The sequence below is a fragment of the Coregonus clupeaformis genome, unplaced genomic scaffold (assembly GCF_020615455.1).
Source record: "Coregonus clupeaformis isolate EN_2021a unplaced genomic scaffold, ASM2061545v1 scaf3124, whole genome shotgun sequence".
Classification (NCBI taxonomy): Eukaryota; Metazoa; Chordata; class Actinopteri; order Salmoniformes; family Salmonidae; genus Coregonus; species Coregonus clupeaformis.
In genome coordinates, this window is record NW_025536578.1 from 25867 (window position 1) to 40848 (window position 14982).

The window sequence follows — 14982 nt, forward strand, 5'->3', positions numbered from 1 at the left end:
ACTGTAGTCTAGAGTATGTTGTTGGCCGTGTTTGAATACATACTAGTGTTAAATCTGCAGTGTGAAAGCTTGGCCACGTCTCCTTTGGGAAAGTGTCTCTGCTTGCTTATCTGTCTGTCTTGATGTTGGTATAATGATTAGTGAACTCTTGACCTCTGACCTCTAGGTGTCTGGAATATTTGCTGCGAAACGACGCTAACCCAGGGATCAGGGACAATCAGGGCTACAACGCAGTCCATTACGCGTCTGCGTACGGACACCGCCTCTGTCTGGAGCTGGTGAGTCAGAACCACAGGGGACTAGACGCCCTGCATTCACAGACCATTTTGTCTGCGTCCCAAATGGATGTAGGGCCCATAGGGCTCTGGTCAAACGTAATGCACTATATAGGGAATAGGGTGCCATTTGGGACAGACGTTGATATTCAGTAGGTTTTAAGGTGTGGTTGCATGTTTGTCGTGGCCGCATCGTCACTCTTGATGTTCTTTTTCCAGATTGCAAGTGAAACACCTTTAGATGTGGTAAGTACCAGTTGGTTACTTTTCCTCACACTAGCTTGTTTAAGATACGAATGCAACACCCCAGTATGTCTGCAGGGGCTGGTCACTGAGATTTACAACATGAAACATGCTACTAGACTAACCTTCAAAGTAAACATGTTACAAGTCTAAACTGGCCCGTCCTTGTCTTTCCCCAGCTAATGGAAACCTCAGGGACAGACATCCTGAACGACTCTGATGTCAGAGCTCCCATCAGCCCCCTACACTTAGCTGTGAGTAAAGCCTACCTGCTCCTGTAGGGGTCTCGCCACATGACAAATGGCACCCTCTTCCCTATTTAGTGCACTACTTTTGACCAGAACCTTATGGGCCCAGATCAAAAGTACTGCACTACATGGGAAATAGGGTGCTATCTGGGATGCAGGCATTGTGTTGTTTTTCCACGAAAAGTTGATTGTCCAGACACTCACACACCATGTTCCTATCTGTTCCTGATTAGTGTAAAATACATGCATATTTTGACACGGTGATGATGAGGATGATTTCCTTATTTTGCCATTTGAGTTAATCAACCTCCAACAGAGGAGTAGTAGTGTGTTTGTTTCTAAATCTCACGCTTGGCAGGGACCTTCGATGTTGATGCTGGGCGGGAGAAAAAATGGGCACCCGATTTGAGAGACACTGGTCTACTTTAGAGGTCTAGGACTGTTTCTGTTCAGGCATACCACTGGTCTACTATAGGACATTGATTATATTAAGAGTGTATATCTGTTCAGGCATACCACTGGTCTACTATAGGACATTGATTATATTAGGAGTGTATATCTGTTCAGGCATACCACTGGTCTACTATAGGACATTGATTATATTAAGAGTGTATATCTGTTCAGGCATACCACTGGTCTACTATAGGACATTGATTATATTAGGAGTGTATATCTGTTCAGGTGCACCACTGGTCTACTATAGGACATTGATTATATTAGGAGTGTATATCTGTTCAGGCATACCACTGGTCTACTATAGGACATTGATTATATTAGGAGTGTATATCTGTTCAGGCATACCACTGGTCTACTATAGGACATTGATTATATTAGGAGTGTATATCTGTTCTGGCATACCACTGGTCTACTATAGGACATTGATTATATTAGGAGTGTATATCTGTTCAGGCATACCACTGGACTTTGCTTCAGACTGTGTGTTTGTTTCCATTCAGGCGTACCACGGCCACCACCATGCTATGGAGGTCCTGGTTCAGTCTCTGCTGGATCTAGACGTGAGGAACAGCCAGGGGCGCACCCCTCTGGACCTGGCTGCCTTTAAAGGCCATGTGGAGTGTGTTGACGTCCTCATCAACCAGGGAGCCTCCATCCTGGTTAAAGACTTCACCCTGAAGAGGACCCCCATCCACGCTGCAGGTACGCATAGGATATCACGTAAGACCTAGAGATTCTGTAATTCAAAAGTTTTCCTTACCAAGATGGACATTTGTTTGGTCATGTTGCTAGGATGCCAATGTCCACTCTAGGGATATTATATAGCATAGTGTGAAAATGCCCTCTACACACTGATCTAAGGTCATTTTTTGTCATTATTGCTGAGGATCTGGGGAGGGTAAGCTGATCCTAGATCAGTGCACAGGGGAACTTCTATCCAGAGCCAGGTACACAGCTAGCAGGTGACAGGCTTCGAGGGCCTCAGCCCCAAAATGTTTTATTATCTGCTGTGTTAACATCCTGAGGATGTCATCTACCAATACCACTGTTCTAGAAATCTGTCTGTTCATGTGAAGGTAATAGTCGTCCAGCAATCAGCTCATATCCTCTCTGTTTAGCCTCCTCTAGCTACCAACGGTCAATCATCTCACATTCTTATATCCTCTCTGTTTATCCTCCTCTAGCTACCAACGGTCAATCATCTCACATTCTTATATCCTCTCTGTTTATCCTCCTCTAGCTACCAACGGTGATTCGGAGTGTTTGCGTTTGCTGATTGGAAATGCTGACCTCCAGAGTGCAGTGGACGTTCAAGACGGGAATGGACAGTAAGTCAATTGGGTTTTGGATACAATTCCTGAAATAAAGAGATTTTGACACTAGGTCTACGTCCCAAATGGCACCCTATGCCCTACTTGGTGCACTACTTTAAACCAGAACCCTATGGGCTCAGGTCAAAATTAGTGTACCATATAGGGAATAGGTTGCCATTTGGGACTCAGCCTGGTTATTACCAGTTTGTAATATGACCTTGTTGTCTTGTGTATCAGAACCCCTCTGATGCTGTCGGTGCTGAGCGGACACACAGACTGTTTGTACTCACTGCTCAACAAGGGAGCCAGCGTAGAAGCCAAAGACAAGTGGGGCAGAACAGCGCTACACAGAGGGGTGAGGAGGAGAGCTGGCTGTATACGCTCACACACAGAAAGAGACGGGGAGGCTCAAATATACATATTATCTTCAGAAAAGTAGTTGTCCATGGGTAGTGGTGTATTCATCCCTGTAGGGGGACCTGCCTCCAGACATCATTTGTAATAATTGATGATTCATTATTATATCATTGATTATTAGTTATTTCAAATCCATTCTTGTCTCCCCGCCCTTCCTCCCAGGCGGTGACGGGTCATGAGGAGTGTGTGGAGGCCCTGCTGCAGCACAGCGCCAGCTTCCTGGTTCGGGACTGTAAGGGGCGAACCCCTGTCCACCTGGCGGCGGCATCCGGACACATCGGGGTGCTGGGGGGCTCCTACACGCCGCCCAGTCAGTGGAGACCCTCCCCGTCATCACAGACAACCAGGGCTACACGCCACTACACTGGGCCTGCTACAACGGTACGTACTGGACTAACGGAACACTAGATCTTTTCTGATTTTCTCTCTTCAGCACCGTAAACATGTCCCTGAATTAGGCAGGCCATACAACGGTACGTACTGACTAACTGGACTGTAGCTCTGTTCTCTCCTCCATGAAGTGTACACTCATTCACTCCCTCTTGTGGCTTGAAAAGCATTCGATTGGTGTGGACGGAGCCATGTGGGGGAATGAACAAGACTACAACAGAATTAGGGGTTATGACTCTCAGTGGAGGACCTTACACTGAAACAGGACTTTGTCAGGTATTGACATAGCATATGTTGTAGCTAAAACATCTTTTGTGACTTCACCATTGTCAGATGTGTAGCTTTCTCTGAGAGTATTGTTGTGGTCTGCAGCGACGTCATCCTTTTCCTGTATGAATCAATCTTCCACTAGGCCATGACACGTGTGTAGAGGTGCTGCTGGAACAGGAGGTTTTCCACAAGACCGAGGGCAACTCGTTCAGCCCCCTCCACTGAGCTGTGATCAATGACAACGAGGGGGCTGCAGAGATGCTGATTGACACTCTGGGGCCGGCCATTGTCAACGCCACTGACACCAAGAACCGGTAACTACAGCACATGACACAGTCCTTTTCTTCTGGAGAATAATGTTGTCTGGGGAATAAAATGACCTCTGGGGTTGGATGAGGGATTGTAGATTACTTTTAATACATCTATTAGTGATTTTATATTTCTATGGTATAAACAGGGTTAATTGAACAAACTTGTTTATAACAGTCCTACATGATGTCGGTGAAATAAGTTTCCTCTCTCTCCAGGACCCCCCTGCATGCGGCGGCTTTCACGGACCACGTGGAGTGTCTTCAGCTGCTGCTAGGCCACAACGCCCAGGTCAACTCCCCCGATGCCTCCGGGAAGACCTCCCTCATGATGGCTGCTGAGAACGGACAAACCAACGCTGTCGGTACGCAGCCCCCTCTCCTCCGCTTTGCCTCGCCCAGCCGGTTTAAGTTCAACATGTCTGTTTTACATTTTAATAAGTCGCTTCATTTCCTAATTGAGTTTCTTTATGTTTCTCTGTCTGTGTCAGAGCTGTTGGTGAGCAGTGCCAAAGCAGAGCTCACCCTGCAGGATGCAGTCAAGAACACTGCTCTTCATCTGGCCTGCAGTAAGGTGAGCATCCCCACATGAAGATGACGTTCATCTGAACAGTTGGCTCTCTCTGGTTAAAATTTTGGTCTGACATGTTTGACTCTGGTTTTTAAAGGGGCATGAAACCAGTGCCTTGTTGATATTGGAGAAGATTACAGACAGGAACCTCATCAACTCGACTAACGCAGCCTTACAGACGTACGTATGGTTCAGCTGTATTAATTGGGCCAGAAGTATTAGAAGAAGTGCACTATATAGGGAATAGTCTGGCATTTGGAAGGTATCCTCATTTGCTGCTGGCTAATCTGACGGTACTTTCTCCTCAGGCCGTTACACGTTGCAGCCAGAAATGGTCTGACGGTGGTGGTTCAGGAGCTACTAGTGAAGGGTGCTAGCGTGCTCGCAGTCGATAAGAATGGTAAGATCCATAACGCTAACACCGTTTTCTTCTGTACTTCTCTTCTCAATGTGTCCACAAATGTTTCTCTCTAGTCCACTGCTTGGTTGTTGTCTTAACTTTGTATCATGTTTTTCACCAAAAGTGTTATAGTAAACTGTGATGCTCCTGAAGTGACCCTCTGCTGTTCTGTTTGAACCCCTCAGCTTACACGCCAGCCTTGGCCTGCGCCCCCAACAAAGACGTGGCGGACTCCCTGGCGCTGATCCTGGCCACCATGATGCCCGTGTCCCCCTGCAACCCGGCGCCCAGCCTGTCCTTCAGTGCCATTAACCACTACACCACCAGCCCCTCCAAGAGTGTGACCTTCGACAGCCTGCCCGTGCTGCGCAGCGAGCACAGCTCCTACTGCAGCTTCAACAACATCGGCCACCGCGAACACGATGGAGGCTTCTACAAGGATGAGGAACTCAACGACTCAGACTCAGAGACATACTGAGGGGGGTGGTGGTCGCTGCCCAGGAGGGGAGCCAAGGGCAGGCGGATGGACAGTGAAGTGGGGCAGAGGCCACAAACAAATACACACATACACACCGTTTCTTAAATCACCACAGCCAGCTTTGGGAGGGCACGAGCCGAGACAGTCCGCACAGGAGCCTTAAGAGTCCCGCAGATGGAGAGAGAGAAATGGAGGGAGGGAGGGAGAGGGGGAGGCACAACAGGCTGGCTGGCCACACTCATCCTCTCGTACCACCAGGTGTCCTTCCAGCAGATACTGGACTTCAGAGGAACTGCTGCTGCTATACCCCACCTTTACCTTTACCCACAAAGGTCCTAAACGGTAGAAACTGTCCAGCCAACAGACAGACGGACACCTTATGACGGCAATAACCTGTAGTCCAAGGGGATAGTAGCACTTCACTGAGTGAAAAACAGACATGGACCAAAAGATGTGGAAGAAGCCTTTTCAAAACCTGTTTTGACAGTAGAAATGGGATTGAGCGTTTTGGGCTGAGAAAAAACATAAGGAGTGATGTTTCATTTAAGTTTTATGAGAGTGATGGTCATGTTTATCCGCACACTAAGACAGACAGAACGCACCTAGCCTCTTGTCTGTAATCCATGTGGGAGGAGGGGAAATCATTTATTTTTTATGAACAAACATTTTAATAAAATCATTCATGTCTTAAGCTCCTGACCCTCTGTGGGAACCAAAAAATCGTAGTATTTGCTCTCATGAGTAATTTCAAAGGATTTCCATCCCCAATGGCACCCTATCCCCTTTATAGTACACTACTTTAGACCAGGGCCCATAGGGTTCTGGTCAAAAGTAGTGTACTCTATAAAGAATAGGGTGCCATTTAGACGACAGTTTTGCATTTGTATGGAGCGACAGGACTATTTACATTTGTGTTATTAAACCTACCTGTCCTTTGCCCTCTAGAAAATATTTTAGAAAGAATACATAATGAATAATTTACTTTCTTGTGATATTTATGTCATCATTTTGTGTCTTCTTTAGTTACTGAGGGGAGGTTAGGAGAGTAGGGGCAGCTGTTTGAGCGAAAACAATGATGCACACTAAGTACTACAACGTTTGTGAAAAGCACTGATACTATTCCGAGGCAGAAAACATGCCTCCCTTGGAGAGGAGAAACACTGTAAACCAATCGTAGGACAGCAGCATTTAGATTTTCTTCTGTTGAAAAAAAAATATATATATTATTTGTCTTGGTCTTATAATCAATGTATTTTGACAGGTTTTTCTTGCTTTAACTTCTTCAAAAAAATGAAACCACTCAATCATTTGATGTGATTGCTTGTTCAAACCCCTGTTTTTGTCTCTTTTTGAAAATCATTTTAACTGGAAATATGTACAATACACATGTTCGTCAAATCAGGATCAGGAGGTTCACGGGTTTTTTCGTGTCCTTTTTTTTCTTTAAAAGGATGAAACTAACATGTACATATGAAATAGTGACTGAATTCGAAACTCCCATGAATTCTTTCAGTATCTGAAGATTGCTGTATATTTTATGAGTAATAAAATAAAGAAATGAGTTGTGTTATTTAATAATGAACTATGGGTTATCTGTTTTATGTGACAACCGCAGTATCAATTTCTAGGTGACAGTGGTGCTAATCCCAAAAGAAAGGCTACATACAACAAGGAACAAGAAGTCTATTGGCAAAGTGATTAATATTTTTTATTTATTTTTATTTCACCTTTATTTAACCAGGTAAGCCAGCTGAGAACAGGTTCTCATTTACAACTGCGACCTGGCCAAGATAAAGCAAAGCAGTGCAATAAAAACAACACAGTTACATATGGGGTAAAAAACATAAAGTCAAAAATACAACAGAAAATATATATACAGTGTGTGCAAATGTAGCAAGTTATGGAGGTAAGGCAATAAATAGGCTATGGTGCAAAATAATTACAATCGTATTAACACTGGAATGCTAGATGTGTAAGAGATTATGTGCAAATAGAGATACTGGGGTCCAAAAGAGCAAAATAAATAACAATATAGGGATGAGGTAGTTGGGTGGGCTAATTTCAGATGGGCTGTGTACAGGTGCAGTGATCGGTAAGGTGCTCTGACAACTGATGCTTAAAGTTATTGAGGGAGATAAGAGTCTCCAGCTTCAGAGATTTTTGCAATTCGTTCCAGTCATTGGCAGCAGAGAACTGGAAGGAATGGCGGCCAAAGGAGGTGTTGGCTTTGGGAATGACCAGTGAGATATATATTATTATAATATTGCATGTACCTTGGCCTAACGGTGTGGGTTATGTATTTTATTTTTCATGGCGTCCTCAACATTACAGTTTTAAGGGCAACAATAGCCTAAATTTGTTTACAGCTCGCAGGATTTCCATACGTGAGCTTTCAACAACACAGAGTGTTGCATCAGCACGAGATCGAAAGTGCGTCAAATCTGTACAGGTCATTGTTACGTCATCACTGATAAACGTTGAAAGTGATCAGAAACCGCTGGAGCAGTTCAGTCTAATCCTCCCTAGTGCAGCACTAGTAGTGCTGGAGGATTGCGTTAGTTTTCGCTCTGGATGCGCGTTCATTTTGGCAAGGAAATGTGCTGATTTTGCAAGGAGATGGAGAATAAAGAGTTCAAGGTAGGCATGTTATTTATTTTTAAACTAATGGGATGACTAAGCTTAAAAAGAAAGAAGTGCTATTCTTGACTGGGCTAATGTAGGCTGTGACACCTGGCAAGGCTGTGATTGATGTGAAGAGAAGATAAGGATTGTGTCTTCAAATACAAGACTATAATGGTTCATTGTGATCTATGACTCTTCCTTTGACATGGGAATGATGTCTAAGGGAGCTGGCTCTTCTCACTATGACAGGTTGTTATGATAATCTTGTGTCTGCCTGGAGTGTGTAACAAATGGCGCCGAGGAGATGAGAGCAAACCCCTGCATCAACGTATTGGCTGAGATAGTTTAAACTGCTCAAATCTTTACTCTAATTGGCCAGCAGAGAAGTGGGAAACTTCCTCTGTCAGAGTATTTGGGTATTGTTTCTAGAGCAATGAGTTAGTTCTCTGGGATGTCCTGCGAGGCATGTCAGAGAGCCCGTATATACGAAACATCATATTTAACATTGAAGGTTTTTGCATTAATTAAAATAACTAGTATACCTTAGAAGTCGTGTTGACCTCTTTTGTTCCTAATGCCAGATTTGAATTGACGCAACATTGACAATTGGTGATACCCCGACGTGATCTGGTAGAAGGGACATCGCTGGATACTTTCCGGCCCATTGGTCATCTCTTTCATTGGACTGTGTTTCACAAAAAGTCCGGACAAAATTAAAGGTAAGCAGATGCCTATTGTTAAATAACTGAAAATCTGCAAATTGGCTTTATTCAAATTAATTTTGTGAAACAACTGTCTGATGTAAGTGAACTAAATTATGAAACTATTATGAGTAGACAAGCACAATATTGTGACATGCAAACCTTTGCTAAATGTGATGTTTAAAAAACCATGGTACTAGAGAGTATTTGTTCTATCGGCAAGGTCCGTAACTACGAGGGTACGGCTAGGTTCGGAGAAAATACTGACACCTATCGGCAAGGTCCGTAACTGCGAGGGTACGGCTAGGTTCGAAGGTACAGGGATTAATTGGCTTAAGTAATTGCTATCGACAAGGTTCGTAACTACGAGAGTACGACTAGGTTCGAAGAATTACACCGGCAAGGTCCGTAACTACGAGGGTACGGCTAGGTTCGGGAAATTTTAGATAATACTGGTGACTGGCAAGGTCCGTAACTAAGGGTTGCGGCTAGGTTCAGCACAGTGTTTTGAATAAAATAGACGCGACTGTAATACTGGTGACTGGCAAGGTCCGTAACTAAGGGTTGCGGCTAGGTTCAGCACAGTGTTTTGAATAAAATAGAAGAGGCTGTGTGCCCAAATAGATTGTGTGTGGAATATGGGTGTAATTGATGACTGTGTGACATATTTGACTGTATGATAGGATTATGACTGTGTATTGTGAGTGAGGGCGATAACTGTGTACTATTTTTGCTGTGTGATAACTGTATACTACGCTTAACTGTGTACCATTTTTGGCTGTGAATACAAGGAATATTTTAAAACAGTAAATAATGAGAATTACAAATAGGAAATAAGGTTTAAATTGTGCAAACGTTAACAAAAAACACCCATAGGAGGTACTATAAAAGTTAGACAGTGCGAGTGTTGTCGTATGCATGAAAGTGTGAATGATAAACCTGTATACCTTGATAGAAAACAAATTGGGAATCAAAAGACGATTGTGGCTGACCAAACGGTATAATTTGGGAATAAATGTTGGATTTGTGGTTACTCAAACCATATAACCCGTCAGTAACAATCGAAAACATGAAATGAAAAGTTAAGAATGAGTGTGACTGAACTAAAGCGTTTGAACTGATATATTTGAAATATATCATTTGATGTTTGACATAGAATAATACTGGTTTTAGGTGCTTGGTTTGGGCTACTTGGTTTATTATTTGATCTAACGTTTGATGTTTGACCGTGCAAAATACTGGTTAAACAATTAGAGCGAAATAATTCGGTTTATCGTTTAAATATAAACATGCACCAACTTTAACTAATTAGGTGGGGGAGAATCACCGAAAATTGACCAGAGGTATTAAATTCCCGGGGATGCCAGTTATCTCTGTGATTTCACACTTAAAACGTTCCATATAAATGGTTGTGTGAAAGGTACAATTAAGCTGAGATTAAGTCTTTCCTAGTGATTGAGTTGTCTAAAGAAAATCCTTTGATAGGGATCCAGTTGCTTCTGTGACTTCACATAAGTATAAGGTTGTGTGAAGGGTGGCAGTTGAACTGAGACTATGTTTTAGGACGCTCTGGTAACCTAAATTTTTTAAGGTATTGTATTCTAATTGGCAGTTTTGTTTTGCTGTGTTTATATTTTAACGTGTCTGTGTTTTTATGTATTATAACGTGTAATGGATGATGGGAAGTTATAGTGAGACTTATGAGACCGAACACCAATCTGTGGAATTGAGTGAATTTGACCTAGGGTTTCAGGAACCGGGGACTGGGGAGACTGATATTGAAGTTGTGCATGATTCTAGAACAAGCGTGAGATAACTAAAGCGTGGTGTGTGCTGTGTGTAGAGATTACTGCATTGGTATATGTGACTGGAATTCTGATTCTTATGATAATAATTGCATTACAAATTATATAAATTAGCCTCTTTATATGCGAAGGTGTCATACATGAGATAAGTCTGTATTTGCTACCGATAATACATCCAAGATAGAGAAAGCAAGATGGCAGGACCAAACATAAACATACCCAAATTCAATGAATACATAGAACAACGAATGACAGGGAGAGTAATGCCAGGTCCACCAAGGGAGGGAGGTCATATGCCCGCCCTTGATGTACAACAGATAGAAATGACTGATTATGTGAAGAAATTGACGGAATTTTCTGCAGCACTCTCTTCTCAGGCGCAGAAGGCCCAAGAGGGGGAGCTGTCGGGAAGTACGCTGACACTGAAGGTAAACGTGGGAGGCTGGGTGAGGGTTAAAGTCCACAAGAGAAAGTGGCTGGAACCCAGTGTGGACTGGATCGTACGAAGTGAAGGAGGTTACTTCACACTCAGTCCAGGTCAGAGGTAAATTAGGCGCACACTGACACCATCTAACTCATTGCACACCAGCCCCCACTCCTTCTAGATCACTGACAGAAGTCAGGGCTGATTTGAGCAGCGGGAACCAATCCTGACAACACAATGAAGAAACCCTTATGGGAACAACAATCTCACTCAGGGTGAAGAAGAACTTTTCCCCTGGGAGAGATTGGGAGTGTCTGAATGTTTGTATGTATGTTTTCTGATAGGAATTGGACTCTGCTGGGCACTCCTTATGAGGTGTTGTTCTTTTACATTACATTTGAGTCATTTAGCAGACGCTCTGGTCTAGAGCGATTTATGGGAACAATTGGGGTTGAGTGCCTTGCTCGAGGGCACATCGGCAGATTTTTCGCCTGGTCGGCTCGGGGATTGTAACCGCGACCTCTCGGTTGTTGGCGCGGCGCTATTGGTTACTAAACTGCCAGCCGCCCCCATATGAGTTTAAGATTGTGGCGTTGTTGGATAATATGATGGCGGAATAAACTGACCATAAGTAATGTTGTTTTAGACGTAATGTATAATATAGTACAAAGCAAATAGAGGGTTAAATCGAACTAATTATCATGGTAGAGCTAACATAGTACAGTGAGGGAACTTCATTTTGTGTCAGAGGGTAAGATGAGATCATTAATGGTACTATTAGTGGAAATATATTTATCATTTCAAGGCATGGAGTAACAATCTGCATTTATGAGTGTAAATTCCACGGCTGATGTGTTGATTGAATGGGTACGATGGAGTATTTGGTTTGGTAATGTTGAATGGAGTATTTGTAGCGTGTTTATGGGGTAAATAGAAAAACTAAATTATACAATAGGGAATCAAAAGGAGAGAGATAGTTTTTTGCTGAGGTGAAAGCTACTGCGATTTTCATTTGGTGACGTCACTTGCTCTATGAGCTGGGAGTAGTTACTTTGAGAGCATCGCAGATGGTGTGAAGTGACTGGCGATGTCCCTGGTTCGAACACAGGTAGGGACAGTAGACAAAGCTTTCGCAATGGGGCTATATAGCTGAAAGGTTGAATTAGATAGTTAAATAGAAGTATTTAGGAAAGTCTATGTAAATATGTTTAAGGTATTCTCCCGAAAGCAAGGGGGGGAGAGACAGTATAGTTCAGATGATAAGAATGTCTATTAAGCGTATGCTGACCAACGATAGCAAGTATTTGTTTTATTAATTAGGGCCTAATCAGAGAGAACAGTTAAATAAATTGAATAGCGAACTGAAATGGGTTAGCTGGGAAATCAGATTATTTGGGGACGATTTTAGAACGATAATGTATTTTGGTTAGGATGAAAGTATGACATTGGCTGTTGTGCTGGGGGAATAGCGCCAGCCTGTGGTGGGTTATGGATTTGTTACATAAACTTATATTTTGGACTGGGGTGATAGAATAGGCTACAATTGTAGCATAATCAGAAAAAAAGACACAATTTAATGTGAAATAGATATTACAAGTGTTGTTGATAGTTGTTACGGTTATTATCATTGATCCAGTAATGATATAAGGATAGTAGAGGAAGGCAGGGGATTTAATCTCATTTAGGGGAAGTTATATTAGGAAGAAAATACCATTAAATGAGGGAACATTTGATGTAACTGTGATTGTATTGGCTAAAAACTCAAATATGACATTTACAGGGAGGACAGGAACAATAGAATAGAAGACAGGTTTTCCTAGGGGGTTGAATAAATAATTGATAAATGGATAATTTGAGATGAGATCACATGTAGCAGAGTTAGGGTAATCAATTAAATGATCATTGTATACTCGAGGAATTTTGAGTGGTTTAATGGATTAGATATGAGGAATTAGAATGATACAAACAATTATTGATGGGTTAAGACTGGGAATATCTATCATGTTTTGTGTGTACTACCATCTTTAGAATATAACTAGGAGAAAGAGATTAGCTCATCTCAGTTAGGCAGTATTTAGGTCATAAAAGTGAGCTATCAAATGGAGTGAGGCCTGGCTATTTGTGATTGTTGTTTTTTCAAATTGGGTTAAAATGGGTTCACAGAGCCAGAGGCTGTACAGAGAAAGGTGGAGCCCCATGTTGCCCTAGTGAAAGAACATTCAGAGGAATGGTTATCACTAGGTAAATATATAAAACAAGGGAAGAACATTACTGACTGGCAGAATACACCAAAAGGGGATCAGTATGGCCACTCCACTGGGAGATATAGAAGAAAGTTAAATTGGAGAGCAAAAAACCCAGCCCAGTGTCCATCTGGAGATAAGTTTTAACGGATGACAGGAAGAGATTTTCTTAACTCAGCTGAGTTAGAAGCAATTCCGTTCAAATTATGGTCACAAGGACAACAGATGTAGGACTAATTAAGGGGGTAGCTCCAGTACAAGTGATTCCTCGATTCGATAATAGACCATACCAAAAGCAATATACTATGAAACCAGAAGCAATAAAAGGGATAACACCTACATTTGAGCATTTACTTAAGGGAGGGGTGATAATTCCTGGAAATGTGGTACAATGCAACTCTCCAATATTTCCTGTTAGAAAGGAGGCACCTAGCGCCGACTGGAGGATGGTCATGGACTTACAGTTAGTTTAAATCAGCGAAAGTCTTACAATCTTAGCCCAGGCTATAACTAAGAATTTGGGAAAGTTTGAACATAGGGGAAGGAAGCAAATGTTAGTTTATATAGATGATATTCTATTGGCTAATCCCACTCAGGAGGGATGTAAGAGGGATACAATCCAATTGTTAACCTTCCTGGAAGAACAGGGACACAAAGTGAGCAAAAGAAACTTCAACTTTGGTAGAGCGAGGTCATTTACCTAGGACACACTATAACACAGGAGGGGAGAATGTTAAACTCATCCATGAAAACTGCTATATTTGAAGCGCCAAAACCGTTAAAACAAAAAACAAATGATGAGCTTATTGGTAATGATAAAGTGCTGTAAAGTTTGCGTACTCCATTATGTACTGCATACGGGTAAATTAAGTGATCTTATCTATGGGAAGGCAATGGTAGCCCATGGTAAAGTAATTTGGAACTCTAAGGAGGCATACATACATCAGGGATGTTATCCAAATGGTAGAGAGTAACGAGGGATATGACATTGGTAGTGATTTAAAGATGATTAGGTTTTTTGGTGGGCTATTAGATATAACTGGGTTAATCATGAACATAAAGATTTTTATTCTTTGTTGCTAGACAGAAGACTTAGGTGACTTAAGAAATAGACTTGTCATGTCCAACAATTAGTCTTCAGGTCAGGCCCGGGAGAGCCTGGGTAGAACAGAGTTTGAACTAAACATGAGTGTTTTTACAAGATAAGAGATTGATTGATTGGATTACTAATTGATTCTGAACTGGATGAAAGTTGAATTTAGCTGCCATAAAAGACAAAGGAAGTGGGAGGAGCAATAAAGAAGCAAAAGATAATCCAAAAAATGAAAGGCATGGCAATAGGATGATAAATTACATAAGGAATGGTTTAGAAAGGTAATATTGACACATGGGCGAATCATGTGTCAAAAAAGGGGGAGTGATAGGATTAAATAATAATGATAGAATTAAATAATAATAAAAAAAAAAAACAACAATAGAAATTGAGAGCTCAACATGTATGTGTGAAGATAGTGTATTAACCACACCCGTATGTCAGAGGTTTTGTGCCCCACAGGTGAACTAAAGGAGAAGGTGACCCACTCTATCACACCAGGAGACTGGGTGTGGATCCAGTCCCTAAAAGAAGAAAAACTGGAAGCAGGCCTGTTGGGAAGGGCCCTATCAAGTCCTATTAGATCAATCTGGGTGCATGTCACACACTGCAAAAAGGTAAACCCAGTTACACCTGATGCACAAACACAGAGTTAGGAGAAAGATCCGATCACCACTATGGGTCCGGGGGTTGGCTCCTTAACGAAGATTCCCTTACCCTGTCTG

General features: G+C 42.3%; 1 pseudogene; it reads left to right on the plus strand.

Annotated features, from left to right (window-relative positions):
* Positions 1 to 6060, plus strand: part of LOC121564021 — a 30495-nt pseudogene extending 24435 nt beyond the window's left edge.
* The last annotated feature ends 8922 nt before the right edge of the window (positions 6061 to 14982 follow it).